At 37.5% G+C, this 27,409-nt stretch overlaps 1 long non-coding RNA gene across 1 annotated transcript in view; it reads left to right on the forward strand.

The window, feature by feature from the left end:
* Window positions 1-26,327, forward strand: part of LOC140002587 (uncharacterized) — a 46,837-nt gene extending 20,510 nt beyond the window's left edge. The window contains exons 2-3 of the long non-coding RNA XR_011809547.1: window positions 883-1,209; window positions 24,769-26,327. This is a non-coding gene — a long non-coding RNA (uncharacterized lncRNA). The remainder of the gene's footprint in view (window positions 1-882; window positions 1,210-24,768) is intronic.
* The last annotated feature ends 1,082 nt before the right edge of the window (window positions 26,328-27,409 follow it).

Raw genomic sequence — 27,409 nt, forward strand, 5'->3', positions numbered from 1 at the left:
AGAAAAGATTAAGTTAAGGGCTAGCTACTGTTTTTTCACATTATTCTTAGAAATTATATGAACACAGAAAAAATCACTACTTTAACCAGGATAACCAGGATAATCAGACACTTCAGATGCTTTCATTGTATCCTCTTTGCTGTTTTTTTTTTTTTTTCCTTCCATGCCTCAAATCCTCTTTTTTTCACTACTAAACAATGTAAATGCTGGCTTTTTACTTTACAGGAGAAGAGAAAATAAAGCAGCTTTTTTGTGCTCATAAAAACCATTTCAGAAGTGAGTAGATAGCAGCAATATTTATGGCTACTGTAGGTTGGAAATTCCAAGGGAGACATATCAAAAGAACAAAGACAGTAAGAGTACTATCAGCAGCATGTCTAAAAAGCAGCAGGAAGTTTCCCGTGCACCAGAGCTCACAATGACAACTAGCTATCTAATGAAGAAGTTGAGAACACAACAGTTATTCTCTGTCCTCCTGGGAATTTTCTACTTTCAAATTCTATTCAGGTATCAAGCTAAGATGAGGGAGAGGCTACAGTGTAGGGTTAGAAATTAATGAAAATTGATGTAGGGTTGGAAAGGACCTCAAAAGAAAGCAAAATGATATTTCAACAGAGTACAAATTGTGATTTTGCTCAGCCTTATTGTATTTAATATACAAACATATAAACAAAATGTGCTTTGTGAGGTGGAGTATTAAAAGTGTTGTAGGACCTTGCCTTTATTTCTTAGAATCTGTTACCTTGAGTTTTTCATACAACATTCCTGACAGACAAGCAAAGCAATGCATTATTCCTTACAGAATGCTGTAATGCTGGAAACCAACAGTCATCTTATTGTTGATTTCTGTATGTTTTGTTTTGTTCTGTTCTGGTTTTATAGAGGTAGAAAAAGAAGAAACAAGGAACTACAGGCCAGTCAATCTCACCTCTGTGCCCAGTAAGATCATGGAGCAGATCCTCCTGGAAACTGTGCAAAGGCACATGGAAAACAAAGAGGCAATTGGTGACAGCTAACATGGCTTCACTAAGGGCAAATCGTGCCTGACAAATTTGGTGGCCTCCTATGAGGGAGTTACAGCACTGGTGGATAAGTGAAGAGTAACTGATGTCATCTACCTGGACTTTAACAGAGCCTTTGACACTATCCTGCACAACATAGTTGTCTCTAAACAGGAAAGACATGGATTTGATGGATGGATCACACTCAGTGAGTAAGCAATTGGCAGAATGACACTCAAAGAGTTGCGGTCAATGGCCCAGTGTTCAGGTGGACACTAGCAAGGAATGTTGTTCTTAAGGGGTCAGAAATGAGTGCTATTTAACGTCCTTGTCATTGACATAGATGGGGCATTGAATGCACCCTCAGCAACTCTGCTGATGACACTAAGCTGTGTAATGTGACATGCTGGAGGGAGGGGGTGCCATCAAGGGACCAAAAGTAGTTAATTTTTATTTATCAGGAACTTTTTTTTTTTTTTCCAAATTTAGCAATTGTCATAAAGCCAACTGTGGATCCTGTATTCTTGTACAGCCATAGACATCTTATTTTTCTGATAATTTGTTCTTGACCTGTTTCTAACATGTTCAAACCTGTTTCCTACAACAGACACAGAAAATTTATCATGTGCTTCGGAAGAACACTAGCTATATAGTTGTCTACCTTCATCTGCATTAAGTGTAGCACGATTTTATTTTCTAACTTTGTTCCTCTATGCCATACCAAAGTTAGATTCCTAAGAGCACTGTGATTTATGCCTCTGTGCGAATATCTCCTGATGGGCAAAAAAGAGTTTTTCATTACTTTATGTGTTTGAAATAGATCTTCCTACAATCAAAATCAAACAGCAGAATTCTTAACAATCTAGATAACCCAAATAATTCAGCAGTAATCCTGGAAAACTGTCTTTTACTAAAGACCATCAGGATTACTACTAAATCTTTCTGGGCAGAACAACAAAATGATGAAAGGTCAATTTAATAGTAATATCATGAACTGCACCATTTTCCTAATGTTCTCAAATTCAAGATTACATAAATCAAAAAAATGGATTAATTCAAAATTTGACAGTTTAAAAATCTGTTTTTTCCTCTAGAGATGTAAATTTGATCATAATGCTGTGAAGGGTTGATCACCCAGACCAGTTTTGTTTCTGAAATTAAATGTTGTAATCTTTGCTTATCAAAAAGTATATAGAATTACATATTCTTCAGCATTTTTCTTTCAGCTGTGGTTTTCAGTGAACATAAAAACTTTTATTTCAAGCAGCAGATAGGAGAAGAGGCCCTGTGGATTTTCCTGCAAGGAAAAAACAAACAAACAAACAAATAAACAAACAAACCTTCTTTCTTCCAGGAAAAAAAGGGGGGGGGGGAGGGGGCAAAAAAGAGCAGGCTGCCCAGGTAGGCGTCCAGACAGGCCTTGAATATCTCCAGAGAAGGAGACTCCACAACCTCCCTAGGCAACCTGTTCCAATGCTCCGTCACCCTCACTGCAGAGAAGTTCTTTCGTATGTCAGTGCGGAACTGCACTTGTCCTATCCCCACAAACCACTGAGAAGAGGTTGGCTACATTCTTCTGTCCCCCACCCCTCAGATATTTATATACACCAAGGAGATCCCCTCTCAGTCTTCTCTTCTCCAGTTTGAACAGACCCAGTTCTCTCAGCCTTTCCTCATAGGGAAGATGCTCCAGGCTCCGCATCATCTTTGTGGCCCTCTGCTGGACTCTTTGCAGGAGATCCTTGTCTTTCTTGTACCGGGGAGCCCAGAACTGGACACAGTACTCCAGGTAAGGCCTGACCAGGGCAGAGTAGAGGGGGAGGATCACCTCCCTTGACCTGCTGGCCATGCTCCTTTTAATGCACTCCAGGATCCCGTTAGCCCTCTTGTCACAAGGGCACACTGCTGGCTCATGGTCCACCTGTCGTCCACCAGGACCCCCAGGTCCTTCTCCTCAGAGCTCCTCTCCAGCAGGTCATCCCCCAGCCTGTACTGATACTTCAGGTTGTTCCTTCCCAGGTCCAGGACTCTACACTTGCTCTTATTAAATCTCATTTGGTTTCTTCCTGCCCATCTCTCATCCGGTCCAGGTCTCGCTGAATGGCAGCACAGCTTTCTGGAGTGTCAGCCACTCCTCCCAGCTTTGTGTCATCAGCATACTTGCTGAGGGCAGACACTATTCCTTCATCAAGGTCATCGATGAAGATGTTGAACAAGACCGGACCCAGCACTGACTCCTGGGGAACACCGCTAGCCACAGGCCTCCAGCCAGACTCTGCTCCTCAAAGGACTAAGTTAAAATCTAAAAAAAAAAAAAAAAGGAAAAAAGAATGTAACTTGTGCAACCAGTCAGTGACTTGTGATTACTGTCTTATTAGCTGCAGCTCATCCATTAGTCAGTTATTACATGACATATTCACTGTTAAATAAAATTATCTTCAGAAGCCTAGGTTTAAAGAATAGCAATACCATTTACTTCGGTAAGTGAGCAAGAGTTCAAAAACAATGTGAAAATTTTAATATAGTAAATACCATCTGAGAAATAAATCTAAACTGAGATTTATTTCAACTGTGTATTTCACAATCTTTCACAGTCAATTCTACAGTGTAAACAAAGAAAGAAAGACTTTGCTTCACACAACACCTAAGCAACAGAATGCTCTTTATTAATGAAAAGCTGAAGATCATGCCCAGATTCCTTGTTGTAATTTGCTAAAGGTCTTGATGTTTTGGGCACAAATGTAGAGGATTTATCTGCTGATGTGGCCAAGGAGACTCTTAACTTCTGTGACACATAAAATTGTATGATGAATTTGATGGGTTTCTTCTGACTCAGTGCTGTTTTTAAGATTGCAAAGGCTGCAGTTGGAAGACTTGTACTTTCATATTGATTTAAGCTCTTTCTATTGGTGTTTATGACTGCCTGCTGTTTTACAGCTATGTTACACTCAAACTATTAAAGAGAAATAAAAGGTCCTCTTTTCTCACAGTTGTTCTCTCAGTATCCATTTTAACATTACATTTATGTTCATTTTTATAGAGGAAGAATATTCAATCATTCATTCATTCACTCATCTATGTTTAAATTCATTTTTATGAACTTTTTTTTTTTTTTTTCCTGAGTGGTCCTGTGTTCGGGCAGGTGCTTCACTTCAGATGAGCTGGAATTAGAATCAGTTTTCAAAATACTGTAGATTCCAGCTTGTGCAGTCTTTTTCTCTATTAGTTAGAAAAACAAAACAAAACAAACATACAAACAAACAAACAAAAACAGGTTGAGATTTCCAGTATTCCTTAACTATTTCTCCTGTTCACTCCATAAAAGTGGAGCTAGGAGAAAAGAATAAGTTTCAGAACCTTCAGGAGAGGAGTGTTTTATTCATGGAAGAAATGAGTTCTTGGAAAAAGTGGAGACTTAAAGGTTTTTCCCATTTCAGTTAATATTGAACCTCTGGTTCCCCAGCGTCCAAGTACATCCTTTCCACATGATCAGTGATGACGATTTTAGATATTTTTTGCTGCTTCTGTACTATTTTGCCCTATTTGGTACCAGTGGTGGGATCATTAACCAGGCATTTTCCTATGTCTCCATTTATCATTCTAAAAGTGGAACTTTTGAATGGAATTAATTAATTAGGCTACTTTTCAGATGCTGATGAAGAATATTTTGGTACCTGTGAAAATGTTATTATGTTACCACTTAATTAGATCTAAAAATCAGTAAGAGACTTTTTTGAACTGTACGCATATTCTTTCAGTTTCTTTTAGAAAGCACCCATTCATTTACTCTACTGAGAGTGAAAAAACTTTTTCAGTCTCTTTGGTCAAAAATTGTGAAGAAGCTTCAGAAGACAAAATAGTACCTTGAGTCTCTATATTCTTCCAGCACTCAAGACTGTTGTCACTTGAAAACAGTTTCTGAGCTGCAGGAAACATAGATGTTGCTGTTCTTACAGAAGCAATTTGAAAATGTTTGCATGCTTCCCCTAAATTCTTTTGTTTCTATTAATTGTTGTGAATCACATACAGTTTGAACAAAGGCATTCAAGAAGAAGGAAATGAGTGCCTTCTTAAAAAAAAAAAATAAATTGAACCCAATTGCCTATTTTTCACACAACTCTCAAAAATTTAGTTAACTATTTTATCTTTGGAGGGGTTATTTATGGCAGAAACTGTAAACTACAGCCTTCACATCTCCCCAAGAGGAGAAATAGGATGCCTTATGCTCCCTCTAAACAAAAAAAAATGTTCTCAAGGAGATCAGCAATTCAAAATATTGTTAATTCAAAAAAAAATGTGATGATTCGGAACAGCACATTAAATCTGAACCTTTTTAGCTATGCCCATCATTAATGTATAATGGAAAAGTCAGTCAGGTAATGATGACAAAATATTATAGCTATGGATAAAAGGTGAGCTATTCATCACCACTACGGTACAGGAGGCTCATTTGTATTATTTAAACAGAGTCTTGGGCAGGCAGTACTGAGGAGGTGCTTCGCCCTGGAGCATGAATAAGCTGGTGTGTCAGAAAACATACAATGATACAATCAGCTTTCTGTAGCATGATTCCACCCTAATTATTGATACAGCTGAGGAGAAGTTATTTTCTTTCAGTTTCCCCCTTAACTCCACAGAACACTAGACACCTACCATAAGCTGATGTAGAAAATACGCTGCATTGCAAATTACAGATTTATTTGCCAATGCACCATTTGGTGCATCTGGATTTACAGCAAGCACTCAAGTATTAGGGGCCAGACACTATGGCCTACAAAAGAATGTGAAGCTGACTTCTTTTGCCAGTCTAATAATGGTCTTCATGATCCAATTACAATCTTATTAAGACTCGCTGATAGAAGACATTGTGTAGAAGGAAAAGCTTCTACACTGAGAGGATGGTCAGACACTAGAACAGGCTCCTCAGGGAAGGGGTCATAGCACCAAGCCTAGCAGAGTTCAAGAAGTATTTAGACAATGCTCACTGAATTCCACAGTCCTGGCCATCAGGGGAGGTCCTAGTCAACTGGTGGCTAGCAAAACGCCCATCTACAAGAAGGGCCGGAGGGCAGACCCACGAAACTATAGGCCTGTCAGTTTGACCTCAGTGTCAGGGAAGCTTATGGAGCAGATTATCTTGAGTGTCATCACATGGCACTTGCAGGGCAACCAGGTGATCAGGCCCAGTCAGCATGGGTTTATGAAAGGCAGGTCCTGCTTGACGAACCTGATCTCCTTCTATGACAAAGTGACACACTTGGTGGATGAGGGAAAGGCTGTGGATGTGGTCTACCTAGACTTCAGCAGGGCTTTTGACACCGTTTCCCACAGCATTCTCCTCAAGAAACTGGCTGCTCATGGCTTGGACTGGCGTACACTTCATTGGGTCAAAAACTGGCTGGATAGCCGGGCCCAAAGAGTCGTGGTGAATGGAGTCAAATCCAGTTGGAGGCCGGTCACTAGTGGCGTTCCCCAGGGCTCGGTGCTGGGGCCGGTCCTCTTTAATACCTTTATCGATGATCCAGATGAGGGGATCAAGAGCACCCTCAGCAAGTTCACAGATGACACCAAGTTAGGTGCGTGTGTCGATCTGCTTGAGGGTAGGAAGGCTCTGCAGGAGGATCTGGATAAGCTGCACCGATGGGCTGAGGTCAACTGTATGAAGTTCAACAAGGCCAAGTGCCAGGTCCTGCACTTGGGGCGCAATAACCCCAAGCAGAGCTACAGGCTGGGGGATGAGTGGTTGGAAAGCTGCCTGACACAGAAGGACCTGGGAATACTGGTGGATAGTCGGCTGAATATGAGCCAGCAGTGTGCTCAGGTGGCCAAGAAGGCCAACGGCATCCTGGCTTGCATAAGAAGCAGTGTGGCCAGCAGGGCTAGGGAAGTGATTGTTCCCCTGTACTCGGCTCTGGTGAGGCCGCACCTTGAGTACTGTGTTCAGTTTTGGGCCCCTCGCTACAAGAAGGACATCGAGGTGCTCGAAAGAGTGCAGAGAAGGATGACGAAGCTGGTGAGGGGTCTGGAGAACAAGTCCTATGAGGAGCGGCTGAGGGAGCTGGGCTTGTTCAGCCTGGAGAAAAGGAGGCTCAGGGGCAACCTTATCGCTCTTTATAAGTACATTAAAGGAGGCTGTAGCGAGGTGGGGCTTGGTCTATTCTCCCACGTGCCTGGTGACAGGAACTTGGAGGTCTCTTCCAACTTAGATGATCCTGTGATTTTGTGATTCTGTGACATACAGTTTAAGTTTTAGGCAGAACTCTGTGAAGCCATAAGTTGGACTTGGTGATCCTTATGGGTCTCTTCCAACTTGTGATATTCCATGATTCTACAATTGTAAGACACTTAGTCCAAAGTATTGTTTGGATGTACAAGGTTTATGGAAATGGACTTGTTCAACTGTGGGAAGAGAAGGCTTAGGGGAGTTTTCATTTCTGTCTTCAACTATTTAAAATGCAGGTACAGAGAAGGCTGAGACAGATTTTTGTCAGATGTTCCAAACTTTCCAGTATTTACTTCTTTTCTGGCATATGCCTGCCCTTCTTCTGTCCCTTAAATCCTAAAACCAGGGGATCAATGTTCTTTGAAGAGAAGCAGGATCATTTAATTACCATAAGTTCTTAGGACCTCAAGTTCTTCTGTGGGAGGATGACTGAAGCTGATGCTTCCTCCTCACTCTGGCTGTGCTTGGGGCTCTTTTACGTATTTGTTATCATAATGTGTTCTTTCCTCACTATTTTACAATTTGATAGTACACCCAAATTTGCAGTGTAAGGTAAGCTTCACATATGTGTGATACTTGTTCTTAGATTTCTTTTTAATCCCTGAAACAAGCTTTACTCAGCTCTCAGGTTCCAGTTTCTTAATGACCAGGAAATGAACATTTATAATCTGTGTTAAGGGACCTGGCACCTCTAGCACTGATTTTGCTTGCACTTTTCACACCCCTGCAATTATCCTGTACTTGAACTTTTGAGGAGTTAAATTCCCATGTTTTTCTTCAGCATCCTTCAAGCTGTGGTTTCCTGACAGCATAGCTAGTGTTTTATTAGCATAGCCTCATCACACATAAAAAAGAACCAAAGACATATGTATCTACAGATACATGTAGATATAAAGCTTTGGTAACTACGTGCAATATGGCATACCAACACTATTCAACATATTTATGTCCAAGTATTACCTCAGAATAATTTTAAGTCAAAAAAATAATAATAAAAATAAATAAATGGAACCTGTAGCAATTCAAAAACATACAAATTTTGTGAAATTTTTTAATGACTTACCTTTAGTTATTTGCTTAGCTATGTATTATCCATACTTTCCCAAAACATGTATATAAATAAGCAATGTGCTGGATGTAAAGCTGTATGCAAAACACTTAGAGGGACCTCTGACTGTGTTGGTCAGTTTAGCGTGGGTATCCTAACCTACTCCTCTACCCGTATATTAGGTAGTCAAGTACCTTGTAGTGAATGCAGTGATAGAAAAGCCTAGGAGGTATTATGATAATAAGAATGAAAATTGGATGACTTTAAATTGTAAGTCTGGAACAACCTAGCAGCAATATCGAGAGAAGCCAACAACACTGAATTTGAGATACATCTGGTTCAGTGTCAGCAACATTACACGATATGATTACAGAGACTGTCAGAATACTACTTCTGATCAGTTAAGCAGATATGAATTAAGCAGACATGAAATACTGTAACAGATTGAAATACATACCAGAGGATAAGACCAATACAAGACTGACACTTTCCACAAATTATATTCAACAGATTACAGGACTCCTGAATCTTCAGGTCACTACTTCTAGATGTTTATACTCCTGATTTTCCCCTTAGGGTCTAACTGAATTATTTACAATAATTCTCATGATGCAGGCATATGAAATTTTTGATTGTAAGTCAAAACTTGAACTTCTGGTCTTAAAAAGTGTGTATCCTAGTTAGCATCTTAAGGACGACAGCATAATCAGCAGCAGATTTTCTTTTTCTCTGGTGTAGAGTCTATGAATACAAAATTTCTCAACTCTCAACTGATCATTTTCTCATCGGTATGTATTGTGAGTTACTCTTACAGCTGCTCCCTAATTTAAACACATTATAAAGTTATGAATAGATTAAATAAAAATAACATGTTTCATGGAACTCCAGAGTCAACACAGCTAAAGAAACAAAGTATACTAGCATATTAGCTATCTTTTTGCCAGGTGGCCCAAACCTACGGTTATCTGACCCACCTCTGTTTCTGTACTTTTAGAAATCTCAGAACATTTCCAGAATTCTGCTTTACTGTTCATAGATATTATGTTTTACTGAAGGAAAGAGTTTTAATAACCTTCAAAGCTACCAGTCTCTGGTGTACAATATTCAGAAAGTTTAACATAAAATACCTAGAGAACATGTGTTTTCTTGTGATCCTAGCTTCTGATTCCTGAGCCTTCATGGCTCTGGAATCTTATGTTAGAATCACTTGTGTTAGAATAACTTAAGAACCATGTTTGTGGGAGAGATGGTAATGATACTGCCTTTGGGGCAAATAAATTATGATAAATGACTTTAAAAAATGAAGGCACAAATATACGTACTCACTTATTAGATTAGTGACCCCAAACACCTTCATGAAATTCATTGCAAGATTTTTAACAAAATGTGCAAATCAAAGGTGCTCTTCAGACATTCTGAAATAAATAAATAAATGAGATACGCTTATGGAATCTTTAACAGTTGATGCAAAATATTTGATTACTTTTAGTAATTTAATTGCTTTAATGAAAAGCTAAGTATATGTTTGACTATAAGTATACCTTAGATGCTTCAAGATTTGTCCAAATAGGTAGCCTAAGCTCCTCATCCTAGACACTTTCAGATACAGCAGGTAGCTGAGCCTGACTTGGAGCAGAATGCCTGACTACCTCACATCTGAAGGTCCCTTCCAGTCCTTTATTGTACAGTTCTGTGATTAGAACAATATCCCTAAGTATTACTGAAACTATGAAGATGTTACTACGAAAATTACTTCCTCGTGAAATGTACTGGAACATCCACTCTTTCATGTATTGTAAGACTACTGATAATAGAAATGTAAATACAGCATGATGTTCAGATACTATTCTTTGAACAGCCAACGTTGCATCTGGGTGAACCAGTTTTGATTTTGTTTTTCTTGCCTGCCAGCATGGAAGCTGGAACATCAGAAAATTACCAAAGAGACAAAGACAGAAAAAAAGTCAGGAACTCAATAATGCTTGACCAGGGGCATACAAATGGAGGAAGCCCCAGAATAATACATGTATATATAAGTTTTTTGTTTGTTTGTTTTGTTTTGGTTAGTTTGTTTTTTTTGTTTTTTTTGTTTTTTTTGTTTTTTTGACATGAATAAGGAGATTCGTGAGCTTTAGAAGGCAATCTGAACAGGAAAAATTCGTGATACAAAAAAAGGCATCATGACTTGTAGAAAGACGAATTTGGATTATATGAAACACCTAGCTCACTACAGAAGTGCTTCTGAGAGCTGATTGTAAGACAATGGTTTTGTTTAGATTTGTAGATTAGAATAATTTGAATCCTGTATAAAATCTGCCATTATGATAAACTAAACTAGGATGTACAGATACTCAGTAACATCCTACTTTCCCTAAAAGGCAATCTATTCTTGTAGTAAGATACTAAATCCAGTGCTTGAAAAATGCTCATACGATCTAAATGCATACCTTATCTTACCACATCTCATAGTATTTATGTAGCCACATTCCTCACGCACATGTAGCTGTAAAATGCAGTCCTTGAAGTCTTTGTGGCTGGAAAATTTGTACTGAAGCTTCTGTTACATACTTGGAGTTTACATGGATCCTAGAAACCTTTAATAATACAGGCTGAAATTCAATTTTTCTGCACAGCAGAGATTATCACAAGGCAGAGTTAAACACTTCAGTTCTCCAAGCAAAACAGATATAGACAGGTAGTGGTTCACAGAAGACTAAATGTTAATTACAGGCCCTTACTGGCTAACAGAATGCACCTAAGAGAGATGCATGGCTTAAATTCTTGTAAACGTGTAAATCTTATCTGTCAGATGGCACCAGCTTTGTTCAAGATTGATAATGCTATGTAATCTCCAGGAGATATGCGACTAATCCTTTCATTCAAAAGCAAAAATGAGGAATAAGTTCTCTTTAAAAAGGGTGAAGGAAAGAAAAATGAGGAAGCCAAGTAACTCAAAGGTAAAAGAGATCTGAGAGATCTTGAATGCAATTCTTATGCTTTCTCCTATTGTCACAGAGACACCAAGCTTGCAGCCAGGTGTTAAAATGCTGGATGTGTCTACTTCTGCCTGAGCCTTTTCCCCTTGCTGGAAGGACTGAGGAGACACCACCTGGGCTCCCCTGCCTTCCACCATCATCCCATGGGCCTGGAAGTCACTCTTAACATTCTCTGGGGACTCCTAGCATTATTGGTAGTGTCCACGCAGAAGAGCAGCAAAGGGTAACAATCAGAGGACCTAGAAAAACTGCATGGTCTCCGTGCAATATCCCAGTTGCTGGACTCTGGTGAGCAACAAACATCCTGAGGCACCAGGTCAGATCAACAGATTGCTGCCACCATTCCCTAGTGAAGGGAGTATCCTGAAACTATCATTCAACTTTTCCCCTCCATGTGGACATTAGGTTCCTCATACGGTCCTGTTGAATCCCCATCTGGTCTTGCTTGTTCTCCCTAGTGCCCAGCACTAAGGCTGTCCCGTGGTGATGGGTATGAGGATGAATCATGAACCTTCCTCCTGCTGCCAGGAGTCAACAGCTTCCAGCCTTCATCATGCCAGCTGCCCTCTGCTACCCATGTGACTACAGACAGCAGTGTACCTCCTCCCTTGCTTTATATGGCTCAGCCTCTCCTCTCTGTGTATATCACAAAGACTCTCTTAATCTCTCCTTCGCCTGCTAGTGCGCACCCCATTCTCCTCTCCCTGTGACTCAGGACTTCAATCAGAGCAGACCGCACAGGAGAGGCCCAGCCTGACCCATAGCCCTGGGCTTGGGCAGTGGTGTCTTCCCTAGGGCTCCCAGGGTCCAGGTACTGCTGTGTCCGGAGCACCAGCCCTATTCTGTGCTGTGTGGCTGTGGAAAGCACCAACACGGCATCCTTGAATCCACTGGGGATCTGACTGGTGTGCGCCTTGTGGGGGCCCTGCCTACAGCCCCCTCTGCCTGTGTCTCTGTGGTGTGAAGGCACTGTCCCCTGCAGCAGCTGATCTCCAGTGCCCCACACTGCTCACTCTGGAGCTGCCTCGTAGCAAGTGGTCACCATGGTGTGGCCCATTTACGCCCTTCCCAACTTGCTGCTGAGAGGCCCTCTGAGAAGAAAATAATATTATCTTGGAACAGGAGTGGGCACAGACATGCCTCACTACCATATCTGCTCAGTATTATACTTTCACTGGTCCCCTGTGGATGGCAGCTCCCCCAGATCACCTGCTTCTGCATGGGCTCCTCTCCATGGGCTGCAGCTCTGGTCTGGGGCCTGCTCCTGTGAGGGCTCTCCATGGGCCGCAGCCTCCTCCAGGCCACGTCCACCTGCTCTACGAGGGGCTTCTCCACAGGCTGCAGCGTGGTGATCTGCTCCATGTGAGACCCATGGGCTGCAGCGGGAGAGCCTGCTCCACCAGGGGCCTCTCCACAGGCCGCAGGGGAACTTCTGTTCTGTGCCTGGAGCACCGGAGCACCTCCTGCCCTCTTTCTGTTCTGACCTTGGTGTCTGCAGGCCTGTTACTCACTCCTCTCTCCCAGCTACTGTTGTGCTTTTTTTTTGCCTTTTTTTTTTTTTTTTTTTTTTTTTTCCTTTCTGTCCTTCCCTTTCTTAAATGTGCTCTCACGGAGGGCACAAACATTGCTTATTGGCTTGACCCTGGCCAGTGGCAGGTCCATTTGGAGCCAGCTGAAACTGACCCTTATCTAACAACTTCTAGACTTTTCTCACATAGGCCACTACTGCAGGTCCCTGCTACCAACATCTTTCCACATAAACCCAATATATATATACATCCTAATAATCAGTCATGAACTTATCTGCTATTTTTATGTATTTTTAAAATTATTTGCCTTCTGTAATACATTTGCCCCAAAGTAAAGGAAGGTTGCTAGGCTATTAAAAGTGGCAATAAATTTTACTTGGTCTATATGAAACTGTCTATGTTTTTTCTTCAAAATTTAGCTATAAGAATAAAAAGGAGAGAAAGCTTCCTTACTGGTATTTTCCTGTTTTAAAGAGAACAGCCTTTTATACAGTGGATGGAATTATGGTAGGTTTCAAGCAGTGACAGAAGAATTCAAAGGAAACAAAGCACATAAATCCATGGTAAGATAAATGTATGCATAAAAAATTATTTTCATGTAATCAGGCACTATACGAAAAAGGTTATCTGTTATTTGTTGACGCCAATGTATCTTCAAAGAGTGCTTGAATGTTCTGAGCAGTTAATTTGGTAATCTGGTCTTTGAAAAGTGTTTTTTCAATATTTTTTCCCTCATGATTTTTTATCTGTTATATACACCTCCAAGTTACCAAAATGTTGTTTCTGCAGGCATTGGAATATGTAAATCCTTATTCAGCCTATATGTCCCTTTAGGAAGTAATGGTCAGATGAAATTATCAGGAAATGTGCATGTTTTCTAATGCTAGAAGTCTCTGTCTTCTAACTGGCAAGGAAAGGATAATTATAGTGACTGCTTTGGTGAAGTGCTTTTTAGGCCATTGGATTTAAAATGCTATATAGGTATACGGTCTTTTATCATTTAATTTCAGATCCTGCCCAGAACAAAGAATTAATAGCCGGTGAAAATTGAAAACAGTGGTTGAAATAAAGTTAGTGCAGCAACCTCTAAAATGCAAAATGTTCAGATTCTGCTCACTATGATTTTCAGAGTAAATGCAAGATCATTTTTGTTCTATCTAAACCAATTTGTCTATCTTTAGTTATTGCTGTTGCTCTTACTGCATACTTTTTTTTGTCCATCTTGCTTTTTCTCTGTCTGAAGCATTTTTTAATTTTTTTTTAATGTACATAATGGGACATAGTACTATGCTGGAAAAGAAGTATCATCCAAATGAATAAATGATGATCATTTACAGATATAAGGATTTCGAGATTCACTAGCAATGCAACACGTAAGAAGAAATGTTGCATTTACTATTTTTAGTCTTGTATACATACACAATTAAACACACATAACCATTATGAAAAGGCTTGAATTCTAAATTTGTTCTGTGTTCTTTGAAAGAATTTTCCAAGCCCTAGTGACCTAAATACACAAAGCTACACCTTATATTTTAGTTGCCAACATAATTCAGAAATTTTCTATCCATTTTAAGAAACTGGACAAATTCTAATCATAGACCTATTAACAGCATTATTATTATTTTTTCAAATTTTGATAGATTCATTTGATTCCACTGGTTTAATTCAGACCATGGGACTACTAATGGTTATATCCATTATCCTGCTGTATCAATGCAATATAACTGGGGAGGGTTGAAATAGAGCATAAGCGAAATAGTTCCTTAAGGTAGTTGCATATAGTTAACTGCTGAGACTAGATAGCTCAGAGAAGAAAGTATTGTTTGCATAACTCAGTTAAACTGAATTACTTTGTTCTCATATTTTGTATAAACCTCCATTTTTCCTATGTTGTTGAGAAGCCCTAGTGTTCTCCACCTGGAAACATGGCTTAGTTAACATTGCTCCAAAAGTCGTCGTATCTAGCCAGGAACTATGCCCTCTGTATGATGTTCTCCACAGACAGCTTGTGTTAGTAGTCCTTGATGTAAGTGTGCAGGCCTCATCTTCAATTTGAGGAGAAGTCTGAAGCCAGTTTTGAAATTAATTTTAAACATTTTGCATAAATCTGGGTAGCAAATAAAATCACATTCATTTCCCTCCATCAAGATAATGATAGCTATGGAAGTGCTACATTGCCCCCCACTCAGATTAAAGATTATTTTTTAAATGAGTACATTTATAAAACTAATACTTTTAAGATTTGCAGGCCTGACCTTGCCTTGAAGCCTTCTGTCTGAATGCTTATGAGAAGACAGAGGTTTTTTTTCTTGTCTTAAATCTCTAAGAGAGAAGCCCATTGGCTTAGGCAGACTGATTTTCGCACTTTGCTCCCACACACTGACAGGCATGCATACACAGAAGATCGGACAAGTTTGTTATGTTTAGAAGCATTAGGAAATGTATAGTGTCTGATAGTTTAAAAAACATATCTTCCTATATTCATAACTGAAGCTTAGATATTCCTATACATATAGTCCTTGATGTGTCTTCTGAGATCCCACTTCAATCATTCCATCATTAGAAAAATATTTTCCAATCAACTACTTGTGAGATAATGGTACAGCAACAGCATTAACCCAATACAACAGAGCTTTAGGGAAAGGAAACATTTTGTTTGAATGTGTGAGGCAAAAGTAATATTGCTTCAGTGTCAGGGAATCTTTGCAAGCAGGAAAAAAACAACTAAAGCTCAACTTTTACAGATGCATCTTAGAGATGCATTAGACATACAAAACCCTGCAGGGACACAGACAGACCAAACACTGAGATGCATATTTGAATGAAAAACTTTCAGGTTTTGGCCCGAAGGTGTTTGGCTTGTGTTTTTGTTTCACAGTTCTCCAGTAAAGCTCATTTTTCCTTGCTTTAGAAATGCAAAGGACTTAGGTGAAATAGCTGGGATTGGAAATTCTGGCTCCACTGAGCATGAATGCTTAACTCTGAGGCTGAAACAATCTCCTCCTCAATGCAAGATCTTAAATTAAGAATAATTTGAATCATTTTTAATGGTTAAAACTCAATTTATTCTTTTAATTTAATCATCAATTTTCTTTAGAAAGCTGAACTGCAAAGAATAGCAGGCTTTTGGGGGGAGATGGGATTGAATTTAAAATTACTGCTTAAGCATTAAAAAAAAAAAAAATCTTAAAACAATGGGCTAGATTCTGCAGCCATGACAATATTAAAGAAGTGCATAAGAATATGGTGTAACTGCTTGTAGAGAGAACAAGTTAAGCTGTAAATTAGACATAAAGGAATTCTTAGACAACATTGGTTTGGTTTGGTTTGTGCAATAAGACCATGAAGAAAATGTTCCAAAATTATTCTTACACTTCTTACCATATGCTTCTTTCTGCTCTTTAACATTTGGTTTAGGTGGCATTAAATCAAAATTCAGCTGTACTTAAGAAAAAGTGTAGGTTCACTAATGTGCCTACAGATTTACAGGAAAATTTAAATGCAGGTTGATTAAATTACTTTTTTATATGAAGTGCAGCACCTTTTGCATAGTGTTAAGTATCTCATGAAATACAGCGGCTTTAAATAAAACTAAACTGACAAAGCCCCTGAGGAAATATACTAAACGGAACAAACTCACTTTGTCAGGATTTGGGGAACTGCATAGGGAAAAAAAAAAAAAAAAAAAAAAAAGGCTTTGGGTCTTTTAATTCTTTGGATCTGGTGAGAGAAATTTAGAAGGGTTAACCAAAGGTTGAACTTAGTCCTACAAGCCTTTCAGAATAGCATTCAGCTGCTCATGTGATAAGGTTAACTACAGAGTTCTGCTGCCGTTCTCAGGCTGCTCAATTAATGTTCATAATTTAAAACTAAAGAGGCATAAAGGAAAGATATAAATTATCATTTAGATGACAAATTATAAAATAAACTTAATGGGGATTTAATAATTTCAAGTACCAATTGGAGGTTAAACATGTTGAACAAACGTTATTCTCTAAGACACACCATACTCCATTAAAAACATAAAATGAAGAAATGAAGACTAGTGACGGCTTTGAAATTATTGAATGACATATGCTAATCCTTTTTAATCCTAAACTTTCCTACTAAGAAATGTGGCCAGTTTAATTAATATTCACAAAGCAGGTTTCATCTGCTTAGAGCTGGTTAATGGACCAAAAGCTGATGATAGGGTACATCTACTACTCATCTTTCTGTCTGTATGCTCCCTCCCCCTTAAAGAACTGGTCAGCTACAGATGTCAAAGACAGCAAACTACACCCTCCTAAGCTTCAAGACAAATTTTTAGGAGACATTTTAGAGCAACATTTGATCTAAAAAGATTTATTTTTTGTGTGTGTGTTCTAAATCATCCTATTACACAGTCATGATGATAATCAATGAGATGTTACCTGATTGCCCTACTGCTGTCTTTTCACTTCTATAAAAAAAATAAAATCCTGATAGTCTTTGTATTTTTAAAGGAGTAAATATTTATTTTCAAAATTTCAGTCTCAGTACTTAATGTGTAAACTGATACAAATCTTCTGAAATACATGTAGTTCAACTGAAAAACTAATTGAAAAGAGACCTTAAAAATTTTGATTTTTTAAATTATAAAATATTATATTATCTTGGAAATCCTGAAAATATATATTTTTAAATGGCCAATCTATCCACTGTCTAAGTAATATATTATTTATGAACACCTCCTCCTGTATTTTCTCTTCCTGTATTTCTGTAGTGTCCTTTAGTCTGAGTAGCTGACCTGCATCCTATGTGCCATTAAATAATAAATCAGTTAGTAATATTTCCCTTATCACTCATTATATACCAGGTCACACAATGCAACATTTCTGAGGATTCTCATTAAGTGTTGTGGATTACTAAACTGGAAATAGACTGTCTTATTGAAATGAAGGAAAAAGTTGCAAAGAGGAAGATCTCCTTTGTGGGTTCCAGTTCTTAGAGCATGAAGACTTAGTCCTGAAAGAGATTAGCAACATTTCATTTTGGAATTGTAGAGTTTCTCTTCATATGCTAGTTGTATTTTACAATGTGTTTGCTTTTACTACGTTAAACATACACTGAGTTATCTTTTTTTGTTGTTAATCTTTTCTGAGGGCAGAAGGAGAGAAGCAGAGGGGAATAACTTTTTTTGGACATTTCTTGGTGTGGTGGTTTTACTGTGCTAGGCAGCTAAACACATCAACCGCTCTCTCACTCCTCCTCTTTAGATGATGAGGGGAAGAAATAAAGGAAAGAACAACTCACGGGTTGAGATAAGGATAATTTACTTAAAGGAAAAAAATAAATAGTTATTAAGGATATATTATTATTAATTAAACAATTCAACTAAAGGGAAAATAAAAGGAAAGGGGAAAAGGGTGGGGGAAAGGGAAAAAAAAAAAAACAACACACACACACGTACACAAAAAGGCTATGTGGAAGTGCAGAGGAAAGAAATTACTCTCTACTTCCCACAAATGAGCGATGCTTGACCATGTCCTTGAAGCAGGGCCTCAATGCACATAGCTGGTGTTCGGGAGGAGGACCAACGTTTTCACAACTAGAGCCCACCCCTCTGCTCTTCTTTCTTTTTCCACCTTTTATTGCTCAGTGTGACATCATATGGTATGGAATATCCCTTTGGTTGGTTTAGGTCATCTGCCCTGGTGATGTTTCTGTTCTCACTTTTTTGCTCACCCCTAGGAGGGTTAGAGAGAGTCCTGATGCTGTGCCAGCACTGCTCAGCAGCAGACACAACAGTGGTGTGATAGCTACAGTGCTATTCTAGCTACAGTACTGTTCTAGCTACAAGTGCAGAGTACAGCACTGTATGGGCTGCTGCAGGTAAAGTTAACATCCCAGCAAGACCCAATACACTTGGCAACAGCTGACAGTGGTCACCCTCACATATGTGATCTTGAATGGTGTGAAACACTATAGAACCACTGATTCTGGTACAATTTCAATTCTGTCAGGAAAAGAAAAAAAGAGTAGGAAAAGAAGGAAAAAAATAAAGAACCATTTTTCATCAGAAGAAAAGCAGTTTAGGAGAAACACATTACTTTCCTATTTCCTGTACTTGCTACTAATTCAGGCTAAATACTTCTTCGGTTTGCCCCCTTTGTGTCGTGAAAAGGCATTCATTACTCTAAATGCAGTTTCAGGCTTTGTGTCAGCTTGTAATAGTGCAGTTTATCACCACAGCAAGAGTGAAAAGCACAGAAAAATTAGGTTAATCAATACTACTGCAGTGTGTTTGACATTACATTCAGGAAAAGTTTAGCATGTCATTCCTAACTACTGGCCATAAACTGCCTGAGGTCTGTGTATGTACTTGACATGAATGCTGGTTCTTCATGCAGATCGAGGGCAGAATATAGCCTTGAGCTTTTGCTAATAATGTACCCCCTGTAGACCACTAGCACCTTGGATTGTAAAATACATGGTACTTCTGCTTGCAATAGTCCTCTGCCTGAAAAAAAACTTTGAAAGTTTCCGAGTCTTGAGTTGGCACACCGAGTCAAAATCTGTATCCAAATGTTCTGTTTCAAACCTGTGCTTCCAAGCAATCCTTTTTATTTATTTTTTAACGTTGGTTGTTGACGATTATTGTTCAGGTTTTTATGAGCATTCAGTTGCCTTTACACTGGATCAATGTGAGAAACAAGAAACTGACAGTGTAGAAAGTGTTTTTGTGGCACTTCATTAGCATGGGATAGGTTGTAGCTCAATACGCTTACAAACAAGGAATTTAGAGGGAAAAACAACAATCATGTGAATCACCTTATTTATGGAAATAGCATGCTTTCTTATGCTGAATGAGAACTTGAGCAAATGCTAGTAAAGGCTGTGACAGTGACAAGCTTATGACAACTTTTTGTTCCAAACTGCCTTTCATCTAAAAATGTCCCATAGTCTTGTGTGTTGCAATCCCCTGGAAAGTAAGTAGTTTACATTTTACATTTATTTGTTGAAAGCCATGAATTTGCTTGAAGTTTGCTCGGAGCAAGGACTAAACATCATGGGTTTTAACATTGTGCAAAGCACTGGAATAGTTTGAAATATATTTTTTTTATCAGTTACTTCAAATAAGATGTTGAAGATATGTCCTCATTTATTGTAAACCCTCAGTAAAATCTGCTTTTAAAAGATATTGTGTAAAGTATGGACAATTAATAGTCTGAGATAAGGTTCAAACACTCAGGGATAAATATCACAAATTTCCAGAAACCTGTAGTTCAGATCCTTAGCAGGCTTAAAGAGACATTACTTCACTGAAGTCAGTGGAGCTATACAGACTTACTAACTCAGAATGTGTTTTGGAATGTTTATCTAAAGCTAATTTAAACATCTTTCATCTCAAAATTGAGGTAAGTAGTTCATAAATATAGGCTTTTCTACAAGAGTTTCAATATGAGTGGGATTTTTACTTGAATGAAGACAAAAGGGCTACTCTCAGCATAAATTAAGGATAAAACAGGAATAGGAGAAAGGAAAAATCAAAAAGATTGCACTGGTCAGCTGATAAGGCTTGACTACAAGTGAGATACGCTCAGTGAATTAACCCTAAGCTCTTTTAGACTAAGTGGAGTTTTGATGTGACATTAAAATTTCACAGCCTAAGGTTTATTTCTGATGTCATTGTTCACTTACACTTGTATATGCTAAAAAGCCCTCTCCCCACCTCTATCTAGATTAATTTATTTTAAAGTCAGAAGGGGATCATTCTGATCATTTTGTTGGAACATTTTTATAATGCCAGGACATGTTTTGAAGAAAACAAGGACTATTTTCTCCATTCTTGTTATGCCTGTTTTGTTGTTGTTGTATCATAATATTTCTGCAAAGTGAGATGGGGCACAGTGTTTCACCCTATGATTTAACCTGGCAACAACAGGTATCTGTCCCTGCTATTTTTTAATCTCTGACTATTATTTTTTTATTTTTTGGGTGGGCGGTGTTGGTCTTCTAAAGCCTTCCAGTGCTTGTACATGTATCTTACCTGCTAGGTCATTTGATTCGTGATATTGTAAATATTTATTCCAAAGTGTGTTTATTCTGAAGTGCTTAAAGACTTCTTTATAAGAGTAGGTCTAAAGGAACTCCTATTGATTTTTATTTATTTTTTTTTAATTTGGTATTTTAAATGATTTACTTGTTATTTTGTCATTTACTACTATTATTATCATAGTATTTAATCATGGTAGAATACTTATTTCTGAAAAAACAGAGGGCAAAGCTCAGGCTTCCAACTCTGAAACTTACTCCTTATAGCCAATTCCTTGTATTGTTTTGCTATATTACTGTGTCATTTGACAGAAGAGGAAGGACAGCAGCAGACTCCCTAGTCAACCATATATATTAGGATACTTCTCCTAAAGGAAGCAGTGTTATTCACACTTGCGGGCCCAAGTACATTATTCTCATTATAAATGCAAACTCAAGAAGGAGTCCAGCTGTGATTCTGGATGAAATTATCCAAAGGAATTTTGTAGTTGTAAGCCAAATGTCAAATTCAGTGAGAGTTCAAGGGGATAGTAATACAGCAAGGGTGGCAATAAAGGTACTTTGGACCACAGAGTGATTCACCTAGTCCTGGGGCTCCTTCAAGTGCTGGCAATGGTGCAGTGGATGCTTGTAGGCAGACCAGTGTCTTTGAGTATGTTGTTCTGGCAGCTAATAATAAATTCACTGTGTATTTTATCAGCTCTGATATTCTCTGGATAATGGCCAAAGTGAAAAGCATTTATCTACCATGTGCATCTACTTAAAAGCTGGAACAAATCTTCATTTTTATTAAACAAGTCGCTCACTCATGGCCTTCGTTTTTGCATAGCAAGTGCAAATGATTTTCTGGAGCATTTCTGTGCAATTATGCTCTTTCCTGGAAAATCTACATTAGGAAGGAGATACTGTATTAATATCAAATGAAATGTTGTTAACCACCTAAAAGCCAAAACTGAATGAGATATTGTAACCATTCCTCTATTTTAAATTTAGCATATATGTCACCTTTTTTGTGCCCTTTATATCATCCAATTTCAATCAAATGAATTTTATAGTGCCATATATTGTGATGAACTAAATAAAAGGAACAGGTGATGATCATCATGACTGGCTAAGTACAAAGATTGGAAAATCGAGATTGGACCCATTTGCTAAAATTTAGTGTTGCTTTTTATAGTAATCATAATTTTACTGAGTTTTCAAGTGATTTATTATCTGGGGGAAACAAACAAAAAAACAAACAAACAACAAAACAAACAAAAAAATGATAAAATTCAGAAATGCAAAGAACTATGATATTATCAGGCATTATTATGTGGGGGAAAAAAAGTGCTATGAATATGAAGGCTTTTGGAACCCAATGTTGGGTCTATGAAAAGTTATTACCAGAGTTGTATGACATTTTTGCATGGGGTACCAAGTGTATATTGATCATTTTGAAACATGGCAATTTTGATTTGTAGAGATTCATATGAAACTCTAGTTAAACTTAGTTCACATCTTCTCACACCATCTAACAACTCCATGAATGATGAAGAACAGTTCTTTACAGTTTAATAACACAATACGTGAAGAGATTATTAGAATGTTTCTGAATATTGATTAGTAGAGGACTGCTTGACAAGCATGTAGGAAGACAGAAGTAGGAAGACAAAACTGCAGACAAGCACTTCAATGGGCTTATTAAAAATGTGTTTTGAGCTGCTAGTATACATTAACAGAGTATAAGGAAGATTATACTTGTATGGCTGAAAATTTGGAAGAACAGTATTTGGAAATAACAGGCTGAAAACATAAAAGGATTTTCCCATGCCACAGCAAAGTCTTCTGGATATTTAAAACAGATCATTGCAAAGATCTCTGCTCTCCTTTGCTTGAGATATAAAGTAAAAAACTTATCTGAGCATAGATGATTATTTTAGTGTTAAGTATTTTTTCTTCCTACTATTAGGTTTAAGTAATATTTTAGTTTAAGAAAACTGCTTTAAAGCCCAGTTTTGCTGTAATGTTGGGTACCTCAGCCTTGCCAATCGACTGCATCAGATGGTTTCTTTTTAGATGCAAATGTGTAGATTTTTAGGTTGAATTATTTTCCTGGAGTATTTGCCTGGACCTAAGGCGTAACTCCTCTGGGGTACTATCGAGAGCACCTCACATGCACAATGGGCATAAGGTACTGTCCGTGGAAAGAAAGCACATTTTCTCTGAGGTCCTCAACCAACTTGTTCTTTGTGCATGCACAAGTTTATAATAGCAATGCTACAACAATAGAGATACAGAATCTCTAGAATAGAATAGAATCTCTAGAATAGAATCTCTAGAATAGAATAGAATAGAATAGAATAGAATAGAATAGAATAGAATAGAATAGAATAGAATAGAATAGAATAGAATATTAGAAGAATATTCTATAGAGATACAATCAGAGATACAGAAATTTGTTTCACATTAAGTATAGTTATACTTGCCTCTGTAGGACCAGCAACTGGTGAAAGCATCATTGCTAGTAAACAAACAATTAGATGTTTGGTGCTAGAATCATACCAGCCTGCAACACACAAAACCCTGAACCTTTGTATTATACAAGCTGCTAACGTAGATGACAATTAGTAAATTGATGTCCAAACTCATCTTACTAGATGAAGTATGATTGACACAAAGATTTCTATAACTGAGCACTTAACCTTGTTAGTGGAAAATAATCATAGGCTTCAAGTGTAGGAAAAGTTGGATGTTAAGGAAGCATTTTCAGACAAAGGGTCCCAGGCTGCAGTGTCCAGTACAAAATGTTCACTACACCCTAAATTTTTAAAGTACTTTGTTGCTATGGTTCCGCTTTCTCTTACAAGCTGTTTTGTCTGTAGCCTAATATGTTGGATTCATTTATGTCTCTTTTTCTGCATTTTTTCCATTAGCAGGTATCTTTGCTGCATCCCTCTATAAGCATTCAACAAACTGAAAGAGTCAGCTAACATCTACTGCTGTATTATTAAAAGCATGGTTTCCGTGGTACTTTGTCACAACATCTACGGGTAGCCAAAACATGGCATTTGATTTTCTCTTGGGATATCTTGCACAATATTCTCTAACTGTAATATATTCAAATAACTCATTTTACTCTATACCCGTTACAATAGAAATTACAACTACAATAAACAGAAAGATGTTTTCTGAATCTTTATCAATATATGGATAATATATTATTGTTAATATATTCTACTAGACGATATATGAAATAATATATCTGTGAAGGGGAAATATAAGAAATAGAGAACAAGTATTAGAAGTATTACAGAAAAGCATTTTGTAAAAGGCTTGAAACTTCCTGCAATGTCCTATAGCTCCTGCTCTGGTTAGTGTTGAGGGCATATGACATATGATGGGATGATGCTAATTATGATATCAATTCTAAACAAAGTACTGGGGATTGTACTGTGCCAGAATGAATGATCTTCTTTGAGGAAATGGATATATGTGAAATCAGCTGCTACAGCAATGTGTCAATACTCACAGTTTGAAAAGGGCTATGCTTTAGTCTTCATTTGTTCTTAACCATCTTTTATTCTTTTTTTCTTCCTTATGGGGTCAGTACCCACTGTGATTTTCTACTTGACCAAGACAGCTTTAACTAGCATCTTCTACAGAAGAATTCTCTTTTATATTCACCCAGTTGCTCAGGCACTGTGAGAAAGGTTTATAAGCTCTAGCACTGCATTAACAATGAGACCTACTTAGTGCTGATTCGTATATATCTGGCTGCAGTCAAACACAAAATGAGCTTACATCTGCTTGCAAAAGATTATGTAGATGCGCCATTATAATACTAATGGTAATCCATGCCACTATAAAAATAAAAAAGAGATTACTTCAAATTCTTAACATGAACTACTAAGATTTTTTTTTCTTTATATCTTGAAAATAATGTGGTGTTTTCATTTTCTCCCAATGACAGAGCCAAAGAAGATCTGCTGGAAGATGGGGATCCTCAAGTCATATACCAATTTGGCTTTGCCATTTTCAGGGAACATAAACTGTCATGTGATCTTGATCTTAACTCTGCAGACTTTGCCACAGTACTTTCCATGAGAGGGTAATTCGCCATTCTTCATAAAGGCATCTTGCCTGGGAAGCATCAGTTCTTCATTGACTATGGAAAAACATTACAGATGCAACTTGATCAGGATCTCATCTTTTGAAAACTAAATCACAATGAGATCAATCCCACTTTTGATGACTTCCTCAAAACCTTTTTTTAAAAAACAAAACAAAACAACTCCTGGTAGAGCTTAGTTTTATTGTACTCTTTTCTAAGATAAGGACTTGAAAAGTGCCAAATGATAAAAGTTGTGGAACAATGATGTTGTGGAAACTATGGAAGCATGGCCATGGACGGAATGCAAGATGTAAAATGAAGCAGTTTCCAAAGCATTATGAATAGAATTCGTGTCTTCACAATTTTGCACTGGTATCGTTAGTTCACCTGTGTGCTATTGGTACTGTAGATCATTGTTCTAACTTCCTGCTAAATAATAAGATATGTGATAGGTGCACTTGTAAGTGTATATGCTTTGTATATGAAATTCTATATATCTCAGAAGAGGAACATGCCATCTTTCATTAAACATGTGTGATCAAGACTTTTAAGCACAATACAACAAAGTTTTTTTTAAAGTACTGCAATCATATACATGAATATTTATATTTATACAGTACTTAAACATCTTAATTTAATCACAGCTGTTCCATTTGGTGTGCAGATGTACTTGCATTTTAATCTGCAAAATGTCAAGTTTGTGGAAACCTTGACTGGTGACTATATGAAAAGCATATTTCAAGGTTTTATTTTCCATTTGCTTAAGAAATGCTGTGAAATATGATGTGAGACATGGAATGTTCCATGAAATTGAATAAGTAAGTGAAAACATTTGTCCTTTTGATTGCCTTGAACCATGTAAATGCTGTCAGGATAAAATGGCTGTAAGGAAAATGGAACATAATTAAACCTGACTTATTCTAAATACCCTCCACATAACTAAATATGAGGAAGCTTAATATTTAAGAGGAGGCAATTAGGACAGCAGTCTTTTTGCTTAACATTTCTCCTTAGTGTTTCTCTGTCAAAGAGTTTGGATTGTTTATATTCAGTGTAGCTTCTGTATATAACATGACAGTAAATGCTGGCAGTCGCTGGGGCACTGGTAGTTTAATGTGTCTGTTACTATGAGAAAAAAGGCCTGCAATAACTTTGCTGCTCCTCTAAAATGAGGTCTAGATCAACAAATGGTTTTCATTCATTTTTTTTGCTTGAGTGTAAGTTGCTAACAGTTCATAAGTTTGGGATTTCATTTATTGAATCATTATAAACAAAAAGAGAAATACATTAACCAATACAAAAATTAATGTAAATAACAACAAAAACATTTACACATTTAAATGCAAATTTCCAATTGAATTAACTTTTTTTTTTTTTTTTTTTTTTGAGGAAGAGGAGGAGGAGGAGGAGGAGGTGGGGGGGGGGAGAAAAGAGAGGAGAGGCAGGGCCTGTAGCTTGTGTAGCCTGATGGGGCAAAAAGCTTTATACAGTGCCTGGAACCTGCAAGAACCTGCTATAGAGGCTTTCTTTCTGCTACTGAAGTAAAACTGGAAATTTGTTTATCTGTTTTAAGAAAATACTTTTATATCTTCATGTAAATTATGCTGAACCTGTCAAAATACTGAAAGTAAAATTTATTTATTTATTTATGATTGGACGGGTTATTTGATAGACCAGTAAATTTGAAATAAAATAAAAATAGAATTATCTCAAAACAGCCTGTATATGAATACAAACCACTTTACCATATCTCAAAGTCTGAGGGAAAAAAATGGGATTCACTCCATCTTACATGCTCATATTCAATTTATATCTGTGATTTATTATGAAGTTCTAGAATGTAATCAGCAGTATGTAAGATGTTGTGTTTAATTATAGTTTCTATATCACAGCTAAAATTATGGCTATTGTTATTTTAAAGTCAAACTGTGTGGAAACATGATGATTCTTATCTAAGTTTAGAGTTTCCTTAAACATTTGTAAATCAAATAATGTACAGACTATTTCCTCTAAACTTATCCACAGACACACTTCTTCTTGTACATTTCACCTAAAGTGTAGTTATTTAAGTTTGGAACTGAACAGTTTCATTACAGTGAGCATTTTGTGCAAATTTTAATTTCTCCACTTCGCCACTTGTCTCAAACTCCTTACTACAAGTTTTTCATTTGCATCCAAACTTGTTAGCCAAAAGTTAAGCTCAGTTCTACTTGAATACATCATGTTACTGTGTGGATGGAAGCATCATGCATAAGGCACCAAAAGTAGCAGAAGTCACCCATCAGAACAGACAGACTTAAAGGCTTAACTGTACAATCCTTGACAGTTATGACAGCCATCTTTACTGAGTGTTGCTAAGGAAAATAAAACAACATGAAATATGAAAGATTTATTGGTGTATTTGTGTATTTTTGTCCTTTGGAATGACAAGCATGTTCATGAAAGAAACTTTTTGTGAGCTCTGGTGGCTAAGTTTCTCTGTGCTACCAAAAGAATATCT

The sequence above is a fragment of the Anas platyrhynchos genome, chromosome 5, assembly GCF_047663525.1.
Source record: "Anas platyrhynchos isolate ZD024472 breed Pekin duck chromosome 5, IASCAAS_PekinDuck_T2T, whole genome shotgun sequence".
Classification (NCBI taxonomy): domain Eukaryota; kingdom Metazoa; phylum Chordata; class Aves; order Anseriformes; family Anatidae; genus Anas; species Anas platyrhynchos.